Consider the following 20,314-nt stretch of genomic DNA (forward strand, 5'->3'; position numbering starts at 1 on the left):
TATTCTTACCATTATTTCATACAAATTATATTAAGAAAACAAGGTTTCTTTCATATAAATTATGTTAAGTAAATAGGGTTACCAATGAATGTCATATTTTGCCTACATTCTATACTGTATATGGTACACACCCTACATACCAAACTCTTAAGATGTCAGTGACTGAGGGTAAACCAAATGAGAGAGGGAACCCCAAAAATCATGAAGTGTAAAAATGACAGTGAGAGAGGAAAAAGGCACAGCTAATGACGGAAGCTCTTTCCTTTGATATAAGTTGTATTCCATAACCTCAGTATGGGTGGGGGGCAGCACCTCAATGGTTACCAGTTAATATAGCTGGGAGCTAGTGAGGGACCCACATATAAAGCTATAAACTTGGTCATAATTTTTCCAATATACCATACAGTGGTCATCTCTGGCAATAGTTAAATCTACATAAAGTTAAGGATGACCACTTGGAAATTTCAAAACTATAAATAGGTGCTTATTTCTGTAGCAATATTTTGATATCCAAACAATGCAAGCCTTCATGAAAAAAATATTTAAGTGATTGTACTGGTTGCTACACAAAACAAGATGCACCTCACTTATATTTTTTAGCTTCGTGCTTTGTTTTGTGTGTGTGTGTGTGATTTGGATTTTAATGCAGCTTTACAAAATTTTCAGTCATACTGCTTTTATGTCTGCAGAGTGTCAGTTTATTGTGATGTCTAGCAGACAAGTAGCATTATGTCCCACCTAGTCACATTATCCTCACATTAAGTCAACCAGTTCTAACACTAACCTCTTAATGCTGAGCACCTAGTGAGGCAGCTGCAAGTACCATTTTTATAAGTCTCTGGTATGACTCTACCAGGGTTTCAACCGCAAACTCCTGCATCCAAGGTGGATGCTCTAACCACTTAGGCCACCGGAGCGGTCACTTTGTTTGAAGTTGCATAAGAAGAAGCTTGTTGCATCTAGAGTTTGAACATTAAATAAAATGCATGCTTGAGAATTGTCATTACTTTTTATGCATGTAAGCAAAATTCCACTGTCTCTTACTTTTGTGCCCAATTAATTCATTATTTGTGAAGCAATTACTAACTACCTATTAATAATGTCAGCTTTCTAAATTGTACACACTTAAAGACCAAAGGCAAAATGAAGATTATTAGACCATTTAAGCTGACACTTACCTCAGTACATACCTCACTATAAAGGACAACTGTCCATAAAGAAAAATTATGAACTCATTATTTCCAACATATTTTACTAAAGTTAACAGTTTTATTTTATTTAAACCCTGATGACTTCTCAGAAAAAAATCAGTTATAATTATTGTTATGAAAACCCTTAGCAATGCAATAACTAACGGTCTATATCACCAAGCATGGAATCTCAAGTACAGCTGTATATTAAAAATAGTACAAAACAAATTGATTCCTACAAAAAAGGGACTCAGATGACACTTATTGGTTATATAGCGTTTACAATAACTGTATCCACCCATATATGCATACCCATCAATGAACAGCACAGACCCAGATCTGCTTTTGTATTAATACTCCAGCTGATCAGGGTCCACCTTTTCAATCAACATATGACTTAAAGTGTGAGTGTAGATCCTGCTCCATCAACAAAAATTACTTGCAGCTGTTTATGCCCTTATGCGGGTAACTACAGTAGAAATCGGTGCTGTTGTGAGTAGCGTTGGACTCCTTAGTTACCGTGTACACAATTCACATTGACTGATGGTTCATAACAGCAATTACAGTAAATATCTGGTCCCCATTCTCCACTTTATTGATCAAAATCATCTGCTGTTTTACAAAACTCTATTCTACAAGTCAGAGCAAGTTTCTGTCAGATTTGTCACTGCACACAATGCAACATTGTTAGTCTCAAGTGATTAATGGTCGCTGATGTATTGAGGAAAATATTAAAATAGCAAACTCACTTGACTTTGTGAAATCCAAACCATAGTATGTGTAACAAAACACAAAGAAGACGAATTAGAGATTCTGTGTAAACATTTATAGGTCACTGTCCTTTGCTAAAGTGTAACAATTCTTTACACAATATTCATTTGTCTCCTCTAGGCCTTTAGAAACAGATTTATACCAAATACAATCCTTTGAATATCTCAGAGGGATTCTTTCAAGATCAGCAGAGAAAATTTTTGAGTGCAAAAGCTGCTGCCAATGATTTCTGTTCAATACAGTAAAATGAAATATTACAGCCACTCTCTCTGTCTGTCTGTCTATATATACATACACACACACACACACACACACACACACACACATATATATATATATTGTAAATTAAAAGAAATCTCAAATAGTCCATATAAACCAGTGACAGTAACAATAAATAATTTGAGCTGCACAAACAAATCACTTGAAAACAACAGATATTGGACGCAATGAATTAACATGAGTCCCTAATTAAGAAATGACACTCTACTGGCAGAAAAGAATTTCTAGGAGTTCAATTAAGATCACTTCTTCCTTTTAACTACTGAGTAAATAAACCATCATTGATATTCTTTAGCAATAACCAAATGTTCAATTTAGCTATTCTGGTGAACATACTGGATGTCAGATTTGCACCATATTTATTTAGGACCAACAAGACATCGTAAGAAGTTTTCTGGTGGAAATCCCATGTTGATAGGACTCGTTTGGGACAAGTAATAATACAAATATTTTTAAAGATTACTATCATGGTGGCCATATTGGATATCATATTGACAACATTTCCAATTAGGACCAACTAAATATAATAAGTCTTTTGGTTAAAGTCGTTGTTGCTGTTGTTGTTGTTGGGTTTAACACCATTTTTCAGTACAAGACAGGCTATACATTATGGCCAGTATAGCTGTTGGAAGAAGAACCCAGTAAAATCCCAGTAAAAACCCTCGACCCATAGAAAGCTACTGGCAAACTTTCTCGAATATTCACATTTGTCCAGCCAGAGACTTGAACCCACATGAACATAGGTGTGATGACACTGATCAGTAAAGGTAAGTGCTTTGCAGGGCCCTGTTTTGGTGAAAGTATAATACATCAATATGACTACTCATCTAAGAGAAGTGGCGATAACAAGATTGTCAAAATGACCATTGTGGCAGTAATTTAGGAAATCTGATTGGCATAGCTAGACATTATTGGAAGTCTTTCAGTGAAAAACCTATGATCATATGATGATTCAGTCCGAAGTAGTAGTGTTAACAAATTCTTCAAGACAACCGCTGTGGTTAACATACTGGATTGCTGAGTAGCACTATCTTCATTTAGGATCCAGATGGCTGCTGTGGCGGATAATACTGGATGTTAAGTGGCCCCATTTTCGGACTAACTAGACATCATAAGAAGTCTTCTGGAGAAAACCTAATGGCAATAGTACTTTTCATTCATTAATAGTAGTGACAAGATTTTCCAGATGATTGGTGTGGCAACCATACTGGATTTATGAGTGGAACCATTTTCACTGAGGACCAACTAAACATAGAAAAAAGTCTTTTAGTGGAAACATCCTGTTGATATGACCATCCATTCAGCAGCAATACTAATACAGTGGAACCCCGCTACAACGCGATGATCGGGGTCCATAAAATCGGATCGCGTTAAAAGCGGGGTCGCGTTAATGCGGGGTTTTACAATATTTAACTTTTTTTCCGAGAACATATACGTGTATACATGTGCAATGATCAAAAGTCGGCTTATCATCAGATGAATATTAACTGGAATGCATTAATTAAGATATATTCAAAATAATCGATGGTTAATATATTTATAGGTTATTACTGTGCATTAAAAACATTTACTAATTTTTATTTGTTTGAACGATAATACAGATTGACCGATAATACCAGACTATCGCTATATCATGAAAAGTGTATCAACACCGTATGCTACCGTGCCGTCGTGGCATGCAGTTCATCCATAATGGATGTAATTTCATTGAAAATCGTACAGATTTAAAATATTCAATAATTTTGTAATAGTCTGAATTCGTCGTGTAAAATATAGGATGAACAAAATATTGAAACCATTTACTTGCCGTCTGATATCGTACGGTCATTGCATGCAGCTATTCCCGGGTCTACATACGGTGTCTGTATTGGATATTATTTACTTTCAACTGTTTGTTGTTTGATCACACCGCCAAGCACAGCACACATGTTGGCGGCTTTCGTCCTTTGATGTTTATTAAATTGTGCGACTCTTGTATCAACCACAGCTTTGTCTGCTGCTTGGCTGTGATTGCAGTTAAATAAGAAGCCCATGTCGGCTATTGTTTGAGCAACGACTGTATACAGATTTCATGGAAGACAATCACAAAGACGATTTACTGGCTTTACTCATGGATCCGTAATAAGTAACACTTCCGATAATGTTTACTTCGGCTTAACAATTCAAAAACCTAATGAAACCAGTTTTCTCTTCTAGAGTAGAATATGGAGCTTCACCACAACCTGTTCAAATTGATAAATTTCAGAAGCCAAGCGTTGTACACACTATTTCTCGTACGTTATATATATCGTATTATTTTAGAATTCATACACGATCACTTCTCCAAAATCACTTAAAGAACCTGGATAAATTGTTAAGTTCCGATCGTTTATTATTAAAAGTCATACGCGAATTCTTCCACCAAATTATAATAAACGTTTTACACACTATTTCTCGTACGTTAAACAAATATTTTCACAGTCCGATAAAAATACACGTAAATGAATTTAAATTTCAGGAACCATGCCACGATCATATTATTTTAAAAGTCACAACTAATCTCATGCCCAAAATGAAGTTAATTTCTTGTTTTGTTTTTTTTACTTTTCTCCAAATTTTTTTTTTCATGTGTGAATGAATATACGAAATTTCGGGAGCCATGCTACGACCGCGTTATATCCGAATTCGCGTTATGGCGGGGCGCGTTATAGCGGGGTTCCACTGTAACTAGATTTTCAAGATAGATGGTGTGGCAGCCATGTTGGATGTCAAATTGGCACCATTTTTGTTTAGGATGCCTAGTGAAACCCCATTTTGATATGGTCATTCATTGATTATTGATGACAAGAATTTCAAGATGGCTGTGTTGGAAGCCATGCCTGATGTACAAGCAGTACCTTTTGTGTTTGTAAAGTTTTGTGGCAATCATTTAAGGAGCTTAGAAGGAGTAGCAATAACACACATGTGCTAATGAATAGACAGATGTCAGATAGCAGACCATTCCCATAAGCTCTCCTGGACCATGACCAGTAGAGCTAAGTCAACAGAATGTTTGGCAACCTGTCTACTATAACAGTGTTATTTATTTCATAATCAAGGCAAAATAACACACAATGAATCCTGTTAACAGAAAACAACTGCATAGCAATCTATCTGTAACAGTCAAACTCCAACTAATATTTTGCTAACTGCATCAAAATGTAATATATAATTCAGAAATGACAGGAAAAAATGCATATTCTATAAATCTTATGATTACTGTTTTTTGTGTTTTTAAGAATTAAAGCTCAAAAAGGTGTAAAGACCTTAGATACATGACAAAATTTAAATCCTTGTTTTTCAAATACAAAGTCCTTACCACTGACTCATTTCTGAAAAAGTGCACATTCTAGGTCACAATTCCAGCAAAGTAAATGAACTGATTCTACAACAGAACAATCCTCCTTTCTCCTGCTGCTTTTAAATTAAATAATAAGTCTGAAGAAGAATTGGTATTTACATGAGAAATGCCAACTGTACTGACAAACTTAGATTCCAAGAGGGAGGCAAAGGGAAATAACTAACAAGTAAACACAGTCACTTTGGAAGGATGAATATTTCTACATATTGTTAAGCAGGATATTTGGCACAAAATGATGCTGCATGCTAAAGGATTCACAATATTTAGATTGGACAAACCTTTACTTTATCATGTGACCCAATCTCTCCTTGGAAGCTATTAGCTGTCTGACTTATTTCTGAGCACTGTAGTTTGTGTCTGCTGCTGTTCCAGGAAGCTTAAGAATGCCAACACTCAAATTAAACAGGAATAAATAGCAGCCCAAATCAGGATAAGCTTCCCTGTTGCATTGTATCTTTGCCTTCTCCCAGACAGAAGCTCTTAATTAGATCATCATGAAGAAAGAGAAGACAAAATTAGATATATGATGCAAATATAAGTGCTTGTTACACAGACAGGAACCATCAAATGCAATAATACAAGGTAGTATAAATATGAACAAGTCAAATTCAGGACCAAGGCAACATGCATGTCTTGCACCTCTGTGGAAAAAGGTTCAATCATTGAGTCATTGGATTAAATCCCAGTGATGGCGCATGCAAAGGTTAGTGACCACCCAGCAGAAGTTGGTGGTTCATCTGGTACTTGGAAGTCATGGTAGCTGAATTGGCAGAATGTCAAATTCATAATCGAACAGTCACAGGTTTGATACCAGCCATAGACAGCCTAGGTTGGCTGCCCTTTTGTTTCCTTTTGGAAGGCAAATAACTCCCATTTTCTTGGCATGACATAACCAATAAAGCTGTTCAAACTAATAAAAACAAACAAAACATTGTTCTGGTACTCTAGTATCCCCCACCTACATGGCCACCTTTAGCTGATGTGCTTTTGAGAGTATGGTTCCATCTCTTTGTAATGCTGGGTCAATAGGGCGATCTGCCTTATAAAAGATGGAACCTTGTACTGAGGGATGTCTGATCAACACTGTCATAATGGCTCATAAAGACACAAATACCCTCAATGGCACATTATGCCCATCCCATGCTTAACAGTCCTCTATGTAGAAGATTGAAATCTATGTGCAAAAACCAATTTTCTTCAGTCAAAGTGACCTTGATCTTTGACCTTTTGACCCCAAGTGAGACTCATTTCTTCCTTATCCTAAGTGCAAGCCATCTACTAAGTTTGGTCCAGATCTGTGACGTAGAACAAATGTTATGGCTTAAAACCATTTTTATGCTTTCTACCAGTGACCTTTGACCTTTTCACCCCAAAATATTATTATTCGCCAAGTGCAAGCTATACACAAAGTCTGGTCCATGCACAAGATGCAAAACTGTTGTTATTGTGCAGAAACCATATTTATTCATTCAGTCAGTAACCTTGACCTTTGGTCCCCAATCAGTAGATTTCTTCCTAATCCGAACTGCAAGTATTCCACAAAGTTTGGTCCAGGCATTTGAGGCATATGATGTAGAACTAGTTATTTGTACAATCCATTTTTATTCTTTCAGTCACAATGACCATAACCTTTTGCCTTCTAGCTCCCAAATCATTAGGCTTCTTCTTTACCACATGCAGATTGTAGAAAAATTGACCCATTGTGTGGAGACCGTTTTTCTTTCTTTAGTAATAATGACCTTGACCTGTAAGCTTTTGACCTCAAAGATAAAGGATTCTTCCTCACATCAAGTGCAGGCCATCCACAATGTTTGGTAACAGTAAAACTGGTGGACAACTTTAGTTAAATGCAGATATTGAATTGGTAACAGACAGATGGATTCCTTCATGCAGGCATATGCATATTCAATTAGATGAAATCGCAATATAATTGGTTCTCATTAACTGCGAACTATAATTAAGTTGAAAGATTCAGTACCAATGATACAGTATTTAAAAAAAGCTTAACTGGACTGATAACCGTATATACATTATAAAAAATACAGTAGTTTTTACTTTACTGAGGTACAGACCACTCATTAATTAGTACAATAAGCAAAAGGTATTAAAGGTTGCTGAACAATTTTTATGGGGAAATCAATAAAATAACTTATATTTTAAAATTTAGCCATTTATTGATGATAATAACAATGATGGAGACCTCTGACAATCATTAATATGATGGACGTGTCAAAACTTGAATTACAAGGTGCACACCTTCTTAAAGCAAAGAGCAATAGCTAAATGTATTGATTCCAGTGCAGAGTTTATCCCTAGAGATTCTCCTGTATCAACATATGCTATGGCCATGTTGCCACTTCAGCTAGTGATACCAGTAGTTTTGCAGTTACCTTATTTACCACAGTATACATATATGACTTTACAAACATGGCTGATTCAAATCTGTTATCATATAATGTTACTCCCTTAACACAGATTTGTCACTGTGTTTTGTGTCAGCACATCTGGATTCTCCCTACACAAATTTGTCATTGCATAATGTGTCAGCAGATATGAATTTCTCCTACACAAATCTGTCACTGTGTTTTGTGTCAGCAGATATGGATTCCCCTAAATAAAGCTGTCTTTGTGTTGTGTGTCAGCAGATCTGGACACCCCCCACAAAGCTGTCATTGTGTTTTGTGTCAGTAGATCTGGATTTCCCAATACAAATCTGTCAATGTGTTTTGTGTCAGCTGATCTGGATTCCCCCCTACACAAAGCTGTCATTGTGTTTTGTGTCAGCAGATCTGGCTCTGCCACACTATACACAGATGTGTATTGAACATGGACCAACATGGTCTTCTATCAAAAAAAGCAAAATAACAGTTTTCTGGATTGATTACTAAATGCTTTCGATATGTTGGTGTTCAGTAATCTGCCAATGTAACATGCTTTCTGAACATTTTGGATATGCTTGTTGGTGTTCAATAATCTGCCCAAATAACATGCTTTCTGAATGTTTTGGATATGCTTGTTTGTGTTCAATAGTCTACCCATATAACATGCTTTCTGAATATTTTGGATATGCTTGTTGGTGTTTAATAATCTGCCCAAATAACATGCTTTCTGAATGTTTTGGATATGCTTATTGGTGTTCAATAATCTGTCCATAAAACATGCTTTCTGAATGTTTTGGATATGCTTGTTCGTGTTCAATAACCTACCTATATAACATGCTTTCTGAATGTTTTGGATATGCTTGTTGGTGTTCAATAACCTGCCTGACAGTTTGCTGATAAATGCTTTGAACATGCTGGTGCTCAACAACCTGCCCAGATAACTAGCTACCTAAATGTACTGTAAATACTCTTGTTTAACAAACTCCCCTGACAATCAGCTATCTATGGTGCAACTGGTGGTAAATACTCTAATGTCGTCAGCGTTTTGTTATAATTATGTATATGAGCAATTCTTCGAAGGAGAAAGCACAATATACATGAATAACAGCAGCTATTCAGTCTGTTAGCAAATCAACAACTTGAAACAGCTAAACTTGGTGGTACTACATAACATTTCTTAAAGTGTACAAGTAAACTAATGACTGCATCCATGCTGAACCACAAGGGGTATTCCAGTTGCACTGCATAAGCTATGACTGATGTTATTGATCTCACTACCTACTGGGTCAACCCCTGCAATTAGATATTACTCTCTGAAATAGACACATTTTTTGTGCTCTTTCAGCTAATGTATGCAATGTCAGCTAGTGTATGCTTTGTCAGCTAGTGTATGTTCTGTCAGCTAGTAGTGTATTCTTTGTTAGCTAGTGTATGCTCTGTCAGCTAGAGTATGTTCTGTCAGCTAGTGTATGTTCTGTCAGCAAGAGTATGTTCTGTCAGCTAGTGTATTCTTTGTAAGCTAGTGTATTCTTTGTAAGCTAGTGTATGTTCTATCAGAATTTTTTACTTGCTTAAAGTACAACCTAAATTCGAGAGCGTGAAAGGCTGCTTTTCAGGACATATTCAGTTAGCATGTGTGTGTGTGATTAGGATTTTTAACGTAGCTTTTAATAATTTTTCAGTCCTATCGCTACAATGTCCAGTGTGGCAGATTATAGTGATGTCTAGCACTGGGGCATCATGCCACAGACATGTAGCATGTAGAATGTCCCACCCAGTCACATTATCCTGACACCAGGCCAACCAGTCCTAACACCAACCTCTTGATGCTGAATGCCAAGCGAGGCAGCTGTTAGTACCATTTTTGTAAGTCTTTGGTATGACTCATCCAGGTTCAAACCCACGAACTCCCGCATCTGAGGTGGACACTCTAACCACTAGGCCATTGGAGTGGTCCTATTCAGTTAGCACCAGTTGCAAGTAATTATAAACTGTGATCAGTCTGTGTTCTCAATCTGATTCAAATCAGATTAACTAACCTATGTGAAGATCTTACAGCGACCACTTAGGGGTCATGTTCTGGCGACCTTTGAATTAGCCAGTGTAAAGTATAGCTTTCTGAAATTGGAAAGGTAATTAAATCATTCAGCAATAAATTGATGCTCTTCAGCCATACTGCTCAGTCTCCCAAACATGAAGATGCAAGACTTCTTCTGATTGGCTGATAAAATTAGCGATTATGGTAATAACATAGGTCACCAGAATATGACCCTTAAACAGATGATTTCAGATCTTCATGTTATACAGTGCAGATCTGATTTTAATCAGATTGTCTGTGCTCTCCCACTGGTATTTGTTAGTAATTAACAGTGAAAGTGAAACTCCTGTATGAGCTTGATCAAAACAAATCATAAAGAAACTTAAGGCACATGGCAAGGAATTTCAGTGGACAAAGTCATGAATAATCTGAACACTGAATTCTTTTCATTAAAGAAACACTTGTCAGCTCTGAATCAGCACTTGCCCATCAGGCAACTGACGGGGAAAATTCATTGCCATTTTAAGTAGGGTATGTCAATTTAGATATTTTCCAGTACTTTTGTCGGACCTTGTTATATCTCCTTTAAATAATCTTTATATTAAATTTCACAAATATATGGCCGCCATAATAATTTCTGGAAACAAAATGTGCTGGACTTTGGTTGAAGAACACATTTTTTTTTATGATGGAAGAAATGTGATAGAAATGCTTCAAGATTATATAACCAAGTGCATGCAAAAACTCTGATGTGATTCAGATTTCTAGCATTTGATTGACCAACATCAAATAAATGTCTAATGAAACAAAGTGATAGGGTAAGATTTTTGTTATTGTAATCTCAAGGCATCCTTTCTGCTATGGCTGCTTTGATAAAGGAATACATATGGTACTTTCTTTACCATCTAGTGTGCAAGGGCAAACACAGTGGAGCAGGCAGGCAATAACAATGGTTTAAAGTGAAGGGGGAAGGCTGAGGCTAAAATGGCAGAGAAACCAAATCTTGTTAATGAAACACTGATAGGAGAGACTAACAGATTAGAGAGCAATAGCAGACAAACAATGTCTTTGTAAGAGGGGATGTATAACTCACACTACCAGCAGCTCATAAATCAATACAAAGGTGAGGCTCCAAAGGAGTGGATAGATATCCTGCAGGCAAATACATTGTAAAAAGAAGATTTTCAGGCTACAAAGACAGGAGGTTTATAATGCTTGAAGAATCTGCATTAGTCTGGATTAAATTGCTTTCCTTCACAGTTTAATTACAACATTGCACTTTTTTTCCCCCATATCCTAGCTTCATTATATCAGTCTCAAACAGCACCAGTTTTTTTTTTTTTTAAGGGGCCCTCACCGTTACATATCACTACTATCTCACCTCTGTCTGCATAGGTTCGAGTCTCAGGCTCGGCCAATGTGGGCACATGAGAAAGCTTACCAGTAGCTTCCCGTGGGTCAGCGGTTCTTCCAAGGGTTTTCCCGGATTCTTTTTCCATCATCTATACTGGCTACCATGTATGGCATATCTTGTGCTGAAAAATGGCATTAAACCCTACAACAACAACTACTAGGTTATTTTAGAAGTAATTAACTGCTTCCATTTTTAAAAAAAAAATATAAATAAGGATCTTCATTTTGCAAATCTACTATCTGCTCTAGTTTCTGCGGGGAGCAAACTTGAAATATTTTTTGACAATTTTCTCATACGGTTTTTCTCAGACTGATCAATATTGCATTTAAAGAACTTTTTGCCTCTCTGCCTTTTCTTGAATCACCAGCCACAATAAACACTGATGCAAATGAATTGATCAAAATCCTAATTTCTTCCTGTGCTTATACAATAATTCTAAAAACCTGTGGAACATAATGCAACAGCTTAGAAACTGAGCAGCCAAAAAATATTAAAAGATATTGGGTTCTTGGACAACTGATGACAACTATAGAACTCAAAAGACAAACAGAAGTTTTGGGGAACAGTCTGGATAACTGATGATAATAAAATTGAAAAGGATTAAAAATGTTATGAGTTTAACTTTAAGTTGTTGCGTCAAGAAAGTGGACATACAACATCTGCATCTTGGAAATCCTAGAAATTTCCAAACTTAACTAGATAGACTAAGACTATCATTTTTCAATACCATTAGACTGTAATTCAAGATGAGATAGTGAGAGAGAGAGGAGACAGTAGAATAAGAAAAGAATGTACATCCTTTGAACAAGAAAGTTCATCATGACTTACATTAAGCCTCTAATATAATGTCACAAGACACTTTTGTGTTAGAGTTAAGGAAGCACAAAGCATTTTGCCTGGACCAATCGTTCTGGAACAAAAATGAGACCAACATGGAAGAATATTTTCAGTAAATCGCTAAAATTGGGAATTCTTAAGAAGTCTGAGACATTTTTCATTGGAATAGGGGACATATTATAGTATCCTTGAGGAACCTACAAAAATTCCATTCATCTCAGGTATGATCATTTCTACTGTAAGAAATGTTAATTTTCATTCACTTTTCGACATTGCTTTTCTTAATTTTTACCTTTCAAGATGCTTTTCTGTTATTGTTTGTACTGAAAATGCTATACCAGCAACTTAATTGGTTTTACTGATTATAGATGCGTTATCCAGTATTCAATGATTGGAATGTTGAGGCTTGTCCAAGATGAAAACAGAATCTTGAAAGGTGGGTTGAGGCTGTATACACAACTGTCTGGAATACAGCCATTTTAATGTACCCAACTGTCTTGTATATAGCCATTTTGAGATACCCAGCTGTCTTGTATTTAACCATTCTGATGCCCCCAACTATCTTGTATATTGTCATTCTGAGGTTCCTGACCCAGGTAAATATTGCTCCAAAATGACTATATACAAGACAGAAGTTATAGTCTACAGAAGTGCTACCCTGAATTTCTAAGGATGTTTAACAAAGATGTATACAACAAATGCATTATAAATATTAGATTGGCATAACACAAACAGCAAATATGTAATATAATTGTGAACAATACGATTTGGGCAATACCTATTAGGTGATGTGTGATTATTGCACATCTGCACATATAAAAAAACATGCATTTTGTTTTTGTGGAACAGAATTGATTATGGGTTAAATATTATATTAACCAATCTTTCGCTAAAGCAGTAAGTTCAGCAATCAACATCATATGTGGAGTTACCTGGATATTAAATACTACCAAACATGAATGCAGTTAATTCTAAGAAGCAAACAATATTGCCTTTTTTTAAAAAATTATTTTGCATTTTGTCCCCATGTTTGCCGACTTTAATAGTGTTTCCAGACAATGAGTTTTGAGATGCAAAATGTTATTGAATTAAAATTTCATAACATGTGTATTATGCTATAACTTAAATATTTTTGGTGATAGAAAATGCTTTTGTCAAAGACAGTAGACAAACCAATTTTAGTTAGTACATTCAAATATTGTATTTGTGGTGGAGATGATAATGGATGGAGGAGGATGTTGCATGAAAGTGAGAAACTGTTCAAGGTTGTTGTTTGATCTTCAGTGTATTAAAATGAAATGTGTGCCTAACAGAACATGACTTGACGAATATCAAAACCGAGTATTCTTGAAATGGTTTAAAACTATTAAATTTTATATTAACAATTGGCTTTTTCAATAGAACAATAACCAAAACAGATTGATTTAAGCCCATGAAAAATGAATATCATTCCATGTTTATACTTGTTTGTGTTTCCATTTGTTTATGCATCTGTTTATTGATGGATATATTTGTTCATGAAATAATAACAAAGATGGTTGAAATTTCAATGTTGTTTTATTTAAAGAAAAAAGGGAAAAGTCACAACTTCATTCTCATGTTTATTTGATGCAATGGTTTGCATGCCCAGCAGGACGTAATGTATTGGTCCTTACAAAACCAGACCTGTTGTCATACTTTTCTGGGAAGAACACTGCTAGGGGCAATCTTCATGGCAAGGGAATCAAGTGGTGGACATGAAAGTGCACAAGCTTGATGATGTCACATGAAAACAAAGGATATCATTATTATTTTCATTGTCATTGTTATCACTGACATTATGATTACTATCACTGCTGTTCTTATTGCTATTAGTAGTAGCATAATAAGCTTGTAAAATGCTCAGACCACTCCAATAGAGCCCCAGCAAATCAGTTATACAGCCTCTATATAAATGAACTGCTACAAAACATTGTAGGACACTTGGCTATATTAGCATAGATAACACCACTTATTTGCCTTCTATCAATAACCCCCTGATAGTCTATCTGACTACAGCTTGTTAAACACCGAGTATACAGATTATCTCCCTTTAACCACTCATGGGCCTTTATGTAACTAATGCACAGCTCAGCAGCAACCCAAATTCTCTAAATTAATTACCAGCACAAGTGACATGACAAGTGTGCATGTACTGTATATACCAGCATTTGTGACACCTTATGCTAACAATATTCTATTCAGCAGGAAAGATATTAAAAGCCTGTCATTGTCTCCCCCATGTGATCTACAGGAAGAAAAAGAAATGTTGTGGTCAATGTGCCTGAATATGAAACAATCTATCACGTTTAACCAATCTTTATTTAAACATAAATGGTAAGATTTGGTAGGTTAGTGGTAGTTTCACTCCTTATAAATGGATACTTTTTAAAAATTACACTGCAAATCAATTCATTAACTTCCAGCTGTAACATTGACAATGAAAGACAACACAATGTTGTCCATGTGTTGTGTGATCTGTCCTATGTTTCCTGTTAAATAAAAGGGGAAGTAATGGATGAGGGTATAGAACTGTTCTACTGGAATAGTGTGGCCTAGTGGTTAGAGCATCCGCCTTGGAAGCGAAGGTTGTGGGTTCGAACCACGTCCGAGTCATACCAAAGACTTACAAAAATGGTACTAACAGCTGCCTCGCTTGGTGCTCAGCATTAGGATGTTAGTGTTAGGACTGGTTGGCCTGGTGTCAGGATAATGTGACTGGTTGGGATATCATGCTACATGTCTGTGGCATGATGCCCCAGTGCTGGACATCACTATAAACTGTCACTTTGCAGACACTGTAGCACTATAACTGAAAACTTGTTAAAGCTACAATAAAAATCCAAATCACACACACACACACTACTGGAAAAGTCTGGGCCAGTAATACTGACATATTAGGAGTACATACAAGTAGATACATACAGTAGTTCTGGTTTCTAGTGAGACATATCAACTTGTAAACAGGAGGGGTTGAGTTAAGGGCAATTCTTCCCACCCTAATTACCTTATTGATATAAAATAGCATATACTTGGATAAGAGAAACAGAGCTGTTTGTTTTGCCAGTGCTAGCCTCAATAAATTAACTTTATGTATGTTTAGGTCAACCACTTGTTTGGTTGGAGTGAAGCTATTTTGTTAAAAGGCATCTTAAAATAACATATCAATATTGTGATATGCCTTTTATTACAATAACAGTTTACCAAGGATCAGATACAAGGGAAAAGTCAAATGTGTTTCTATTCCTATTTCATAATAACCGCCTTCATTATTTTTGTCCATTCCAATTCTCTTTAGTAAAAGATCATTCAAATTTCATGGAGGAGGGAGCCGAGATTTTACTGCCTATAAGGATACCTTTTTTATCTCGTTATATTGTTATCTATGGTTCTAAATTAAGTACAGCCTGGAAGAAACAACCACTTCTGCAATTTAATTTGCAGGCCAGCCTCAGGAAATAAAATTAATTTGAGACTCTTAATTCTTTTCTGGCTAATACAATTGAAAGGTGAGAAAGGAAAAGTTGATAAAATAGAGGAGTTTGGTTTTCAAATGCAAGTTAAAAATCATCACGAAGACGCAGATCAAAGCTGAACTGACTTAATTTTTTTATCCAGTTCTAATCTCCCTATACAGCTCAATAATTAATCTGTTTTTTAATTAATTGACGAGCAATGTTGGAGCTTCATATGTTTTCCCAATACAATCAAGGCTAATATGTTCATCTGTCAATTAGCTTCACTTATGAAAAGAACATAAAATTCAAGATGCTGATGGATCTGGAATGTCAATTAAGGGACTGATAACTGAACATAATTGAGTAGCTTTAGCATGCATGTATGCTAATTAAAAATAATGTATATTAAGGATACAGTTTCACTTAAATACATGTCTCAATATTACTCATCTGTTATGCTTAACATGGAGGGGGATTTATAATTAAAAACACTTGCACATTTTGTTTGTATTACTGTACTTGATTCAGATTTATCCCTTCAAATAGTTCAGACAATCTACCATTGTTCTTGTAAATGGAGTCCCATGTATGAAAAAGATTTGGGGCAACAAGTCCTTTCAAGACACATATTTAATTTGATTAAAATCAACATCTACGTAGATTATGAAGGCACCAGTAACGGTTCAAGCTCGGTCATCCTTTTAGGAATTCCCAGTCAACTTATTTTTAATAATTTATTGGATAAATCATTGTAGTTCATAATAGGTGGAGTTATTGTTAGAAGCTACATTTTAAATGAAGTTCTCACTTTCATAAATTTGAAAGCTGATTAGTGAATTGAAAGGCAAGAAAAAAGAAACCCTTGGTGTCCAGTCAATTCTCCATTTTGTTAGAGATCTTGATTTTAATCAGGTTGTATGGATATTAAAACATGCAATGAAATCTTTGGAATGTACACTCACTGCACCTTCAAAATATATTTGTATATTTTGATACACATGAAAATAAAATAAAATTATTGAAAAATCTTTTCATCAGACAGAATGTGTCAAGGTCATCTGGATGCATCTGGTACTGATAAGCTTCACTAAATTTACTTTTGGAATAAAGATCACTTCATTAAAATCAAGGTCCCATATTCTCAAAAATTTTGTCAGAGCAAATTCAGCTTAAACTAAAATCCACACAAATTCGCAAATGAAATTCGGTGAGCAAGTAGACATAAGCTGATCCTGACTTTATTCTAATCAAAGTAACAGAACATGACAATTTTCACACACAGAAATTGCAATCTAACAAAATATAGGTCTATTTATAACAAGTAGATCTGACTGTCACCCGTAACCAAATAATTTAACAAAGGTATCAGAATAATTGTTGCATTTTGTCTTAAGAGTTATCATTAGAGACAATACGTTCTGAATTAAAGTGTTCACTATTTTAAATGTGAAAGCTGTATTTTTTTAGTGAATCAATAGGTCACCAGAACATGACCTCTTATTGTTGTTTGTCAGGTCTCCATCATGTTGGAGATCTCGATTTTAAACTGAAGGCAGAACTTATGGTGCAGTTTGATGCTTAAAAGTTTCATGAACATGTGACCTCTTGTTTTACAAGCTTTATATGTGGTAAGTTTTAGTAAAAAAAGAAAGAGTGTCTCTCATTAGCAATGTGTACCATGTTATGGTGTACAAAATTTAGCACAAAATAACACTGACATTGCTGATGCTGTTGCTAAAGTGATATACATGAGCACCAAGTTACAGTGTACAAGATTTGGCATAGAATAATACTGTTGCTGCTGGTGCCATTGTCAAGAGAGTAAGATACAAGTGCACCATGTTACAGTGTACAGTCTTTGCACAGAATAACACTGATACCATGTTACAGTGCATAAGTCTTGGCACAGAATAACACTGATACCATGTTACAGTGTATAAGTCTTGGCACAGAATAACACTGATACCATGTTACAGTGTACAAGTCTTGGCACAGAATAACACTGATGCTGGTGGTGCCATTCTCACAATAGTGAGATACATGTGCACCATATTATGGTGTACAAGACTTGGCATAGAATAACATGGTTCTCACATGGATTATTGCTATGATCTGAATACAGTGTATTATATATAATTGCCATTGATACTTACATGGATTACTCCTATGATCTGACTATTATATATAATTGCCATAGTTCTCACATGGATCATTGCTGTGATCTGAATATTATGTCTTAACTGCAATGGTTCTCACATGGATTATTGCTATGATCTGAACATTATATGTAACTGCAAATTGGTTCTCATATGGATCAATCATTGCTATGATGTATAATAATGACTTTATTTAAAGAGGAAAACACAATTAGCCGAGAACTAATCTACCTTGAGGCCCTCATACAAAGGAATTTATTTATTTTAGCTGCATCTCTGAAGCCACTAGATATATTGGGTTTGGAAGAAGGAAATAGTGGGCATTTCTAATCTCAACTGGAATACTATTCCAGAGCAAACTTCCAGAGTATTGGAAACTTTTTTTAAAAATAATTCCTTATTTGGTTTGAGATCATGGATCACAGGAGTGGAGTATTGCTAGGTAGCCTATACTGGAATAATGATTATAAATATTCAGGAGCACTATTATTGGATATCCTATACATTAATTTGGCTTTTCTCAAATGGATTCAGTATTTAATAGGTAATATATTTAACTTGCCAGCTAAATTTTCCTTGCTTTCTTTCTGGATTGATATGAGCCCAAATGCTCTTTTTTGAAGATGTACCAGCTTTGCTATGTTTTTATCATTTGAATTACCCCATACAGTAGTCTAAATGGGGTTGTATGTAACTGTTTTAAAATAGTTTTCTTTTCCTTTCAGGGAGAAAATTTCTTATCCTACTGAGAAGCCATCAACTTGAATTGACTTTTTGACTGATATGTTTGATATGTTCAGTCCATGATAGATTATTATCTACCTGAATATTATATATGATTGCCACGGTTCTCTATGGTCAGTTTTGTTGTCACTGTCACATTTTACATTTGTCACATATGCAAATTTTGTACGATACAAAAAGCAAAGCTGCATTAAAACCAAAACCATTCCTTTGCAATGCTGAATTCTATAAATTATTAATGGTTGTCAGATAATGATTGTTTAATGTTATAGATTGGGATGGTCACAGTATGCCTTTAGTATCATTAATGAGGAACAAAATCAATTTGCATCATTGTATTCAATAAAGAAGTCTCTATTTATGACTAAAGCTTCATATTAACAACATATCAAACAGACTATGAAAAAAATCTACTATAAGACTTTTCTAGTAACCAAATGGTCAAATCATGAGAAAATGTATTTGCAAAAACAATATATTATCCTTACAGGTGATGGTTCTATTAGTTTCCAAATGGTTCTTCTGATGATTTATTCCAATTGCTCCACCAATGAAGTCACAAGTGGGACATGTTACATAATTTTTTCTGTTTAGAGTCAAAAGTTATGCTTGAGTATATATTAAATGTCACTTATAAGTAACAGAAGGTTTTTTCATTTGTCTATCCACATATCCCTCTTTCCAGCCACCTGTCCATTTGCATACCCTTCCTTTTGCCTACACTTACCTTCTTGCAAATTAATGTAATAGAACTGAAAGGTATCATGGAAAAAAACTTAACATCTACTGTTTTATCTTAGTTTTAATTTAACTTATTATTGTACAACTATCATTCCAACCATTTTAAATTAATTATAACATCTTTTATAAAATCATTTAAAGTTCCCTATCTACTTCAGCTTTGTTATGCAATTTTATTAGCTATACACTAAACTTTATCTAGTGTTTCCTGAAAGCTATTAACATGGGGAAAATGTTGAAAACTAAAAGTGATATGATAATACAATGAAGGACTTTAGATTTGAGCTGATACAAGTATTTATTTACCACTAAAAAACAGCTTATGATCTCTGTAAGTATCACTTTTCTAGGGTTGATAAATCACTGTATCAACCTATTAAAAAGTCACTAAGTTTATAAAGCCATATGTGACAGGTTGAAAAGACAAAATGATAGACAGCCAATAAGTCAGAAAAAGACAGGTATCCAAAATATAAACAATCTAATGTAATTCAGTCTAATAAATCACAGAGATCTGAATACTTGTATGGAATCTAATGGCTGTGTTACCTGGATAAATCAATTTAGTGTATCATTGATTATTTAAATACACATTACCTGCCACAGTATTACAATTCAAGATAATGAAAAATATGCAGATTTGTCTCCCTTAGTCCTTGTTTGGAAATAAACACAATCTCATATTTACTTTACCAAACCTACGTCCTAAATGAGAAAATTGTTATTTTGCAGTTGCTTCATCTAGGTTATACATTCTTGAAACCTTCTGAACAAATAAAGCAAACTCAAAGTTCCAAAAGATTGACAGTCTGTAACTTTAATTAGAAGATAGCCAGATCACCGAATGTTTTGATTTGTCATAAATAGGGTCCATGTAGTAACTCATCAAAGCCAGGAACTTATTTTCA

The 20,314-nt window shown here is 35.0% G+C and overlaps 1 protein-coding gene and 1 long non-coding RNA gene across 4 annotated transcripts in view; one reads left to right on the forward strand and one right to left on the reverse strand.

Annotated features, from left to right (window-relative positions):
• The window catches only part of LOC149803407 (uncharacterized), a 55,977-nt gene extending 36,677 nt beyond the window's left edge, over nucleotides 1–19,300 (forward strand). For both annotated transcript variants that reach the window (XR_016420214.1, XR_016420213.1), the window contains exon 3: nucleotides 18,647–19,300. This is a non-coding gene — a long non-coding RNA (uncharacterized LOC149803407). The remainder of the gene's footprint in view (nucleotides 1–18,646) is intronic.
• LOC149803406 (zinc finger MIZ domain-containing protein 1-like) overlaps nucleotides 1–20,314 on the reverse strand; it is a 410,193-nt gene that overhangs the window by 196,711 nt on the left and 193,168 nt on the right. The gene's annotated exons all lie outside the window — the stretch shown is intronic.

The sequence above is a fragment of the Sinohyriopsis cumingii genome, chromosome 3 (genome assembly GCF_028554795.1).
Source record: "Sinohyriopsis cumingii isolate HCF-2022 chromosome 3, ASM2855479v2, whole genome shotgun sequence".
Classification (NCBI taxonomy): domain Eukaryota; kingdom Metazoa; phylum Mollusca; class Bivalvia; order Unionida; family Unionidae; genus Sinohyriopsis; species Sinohyriopsis cumingii.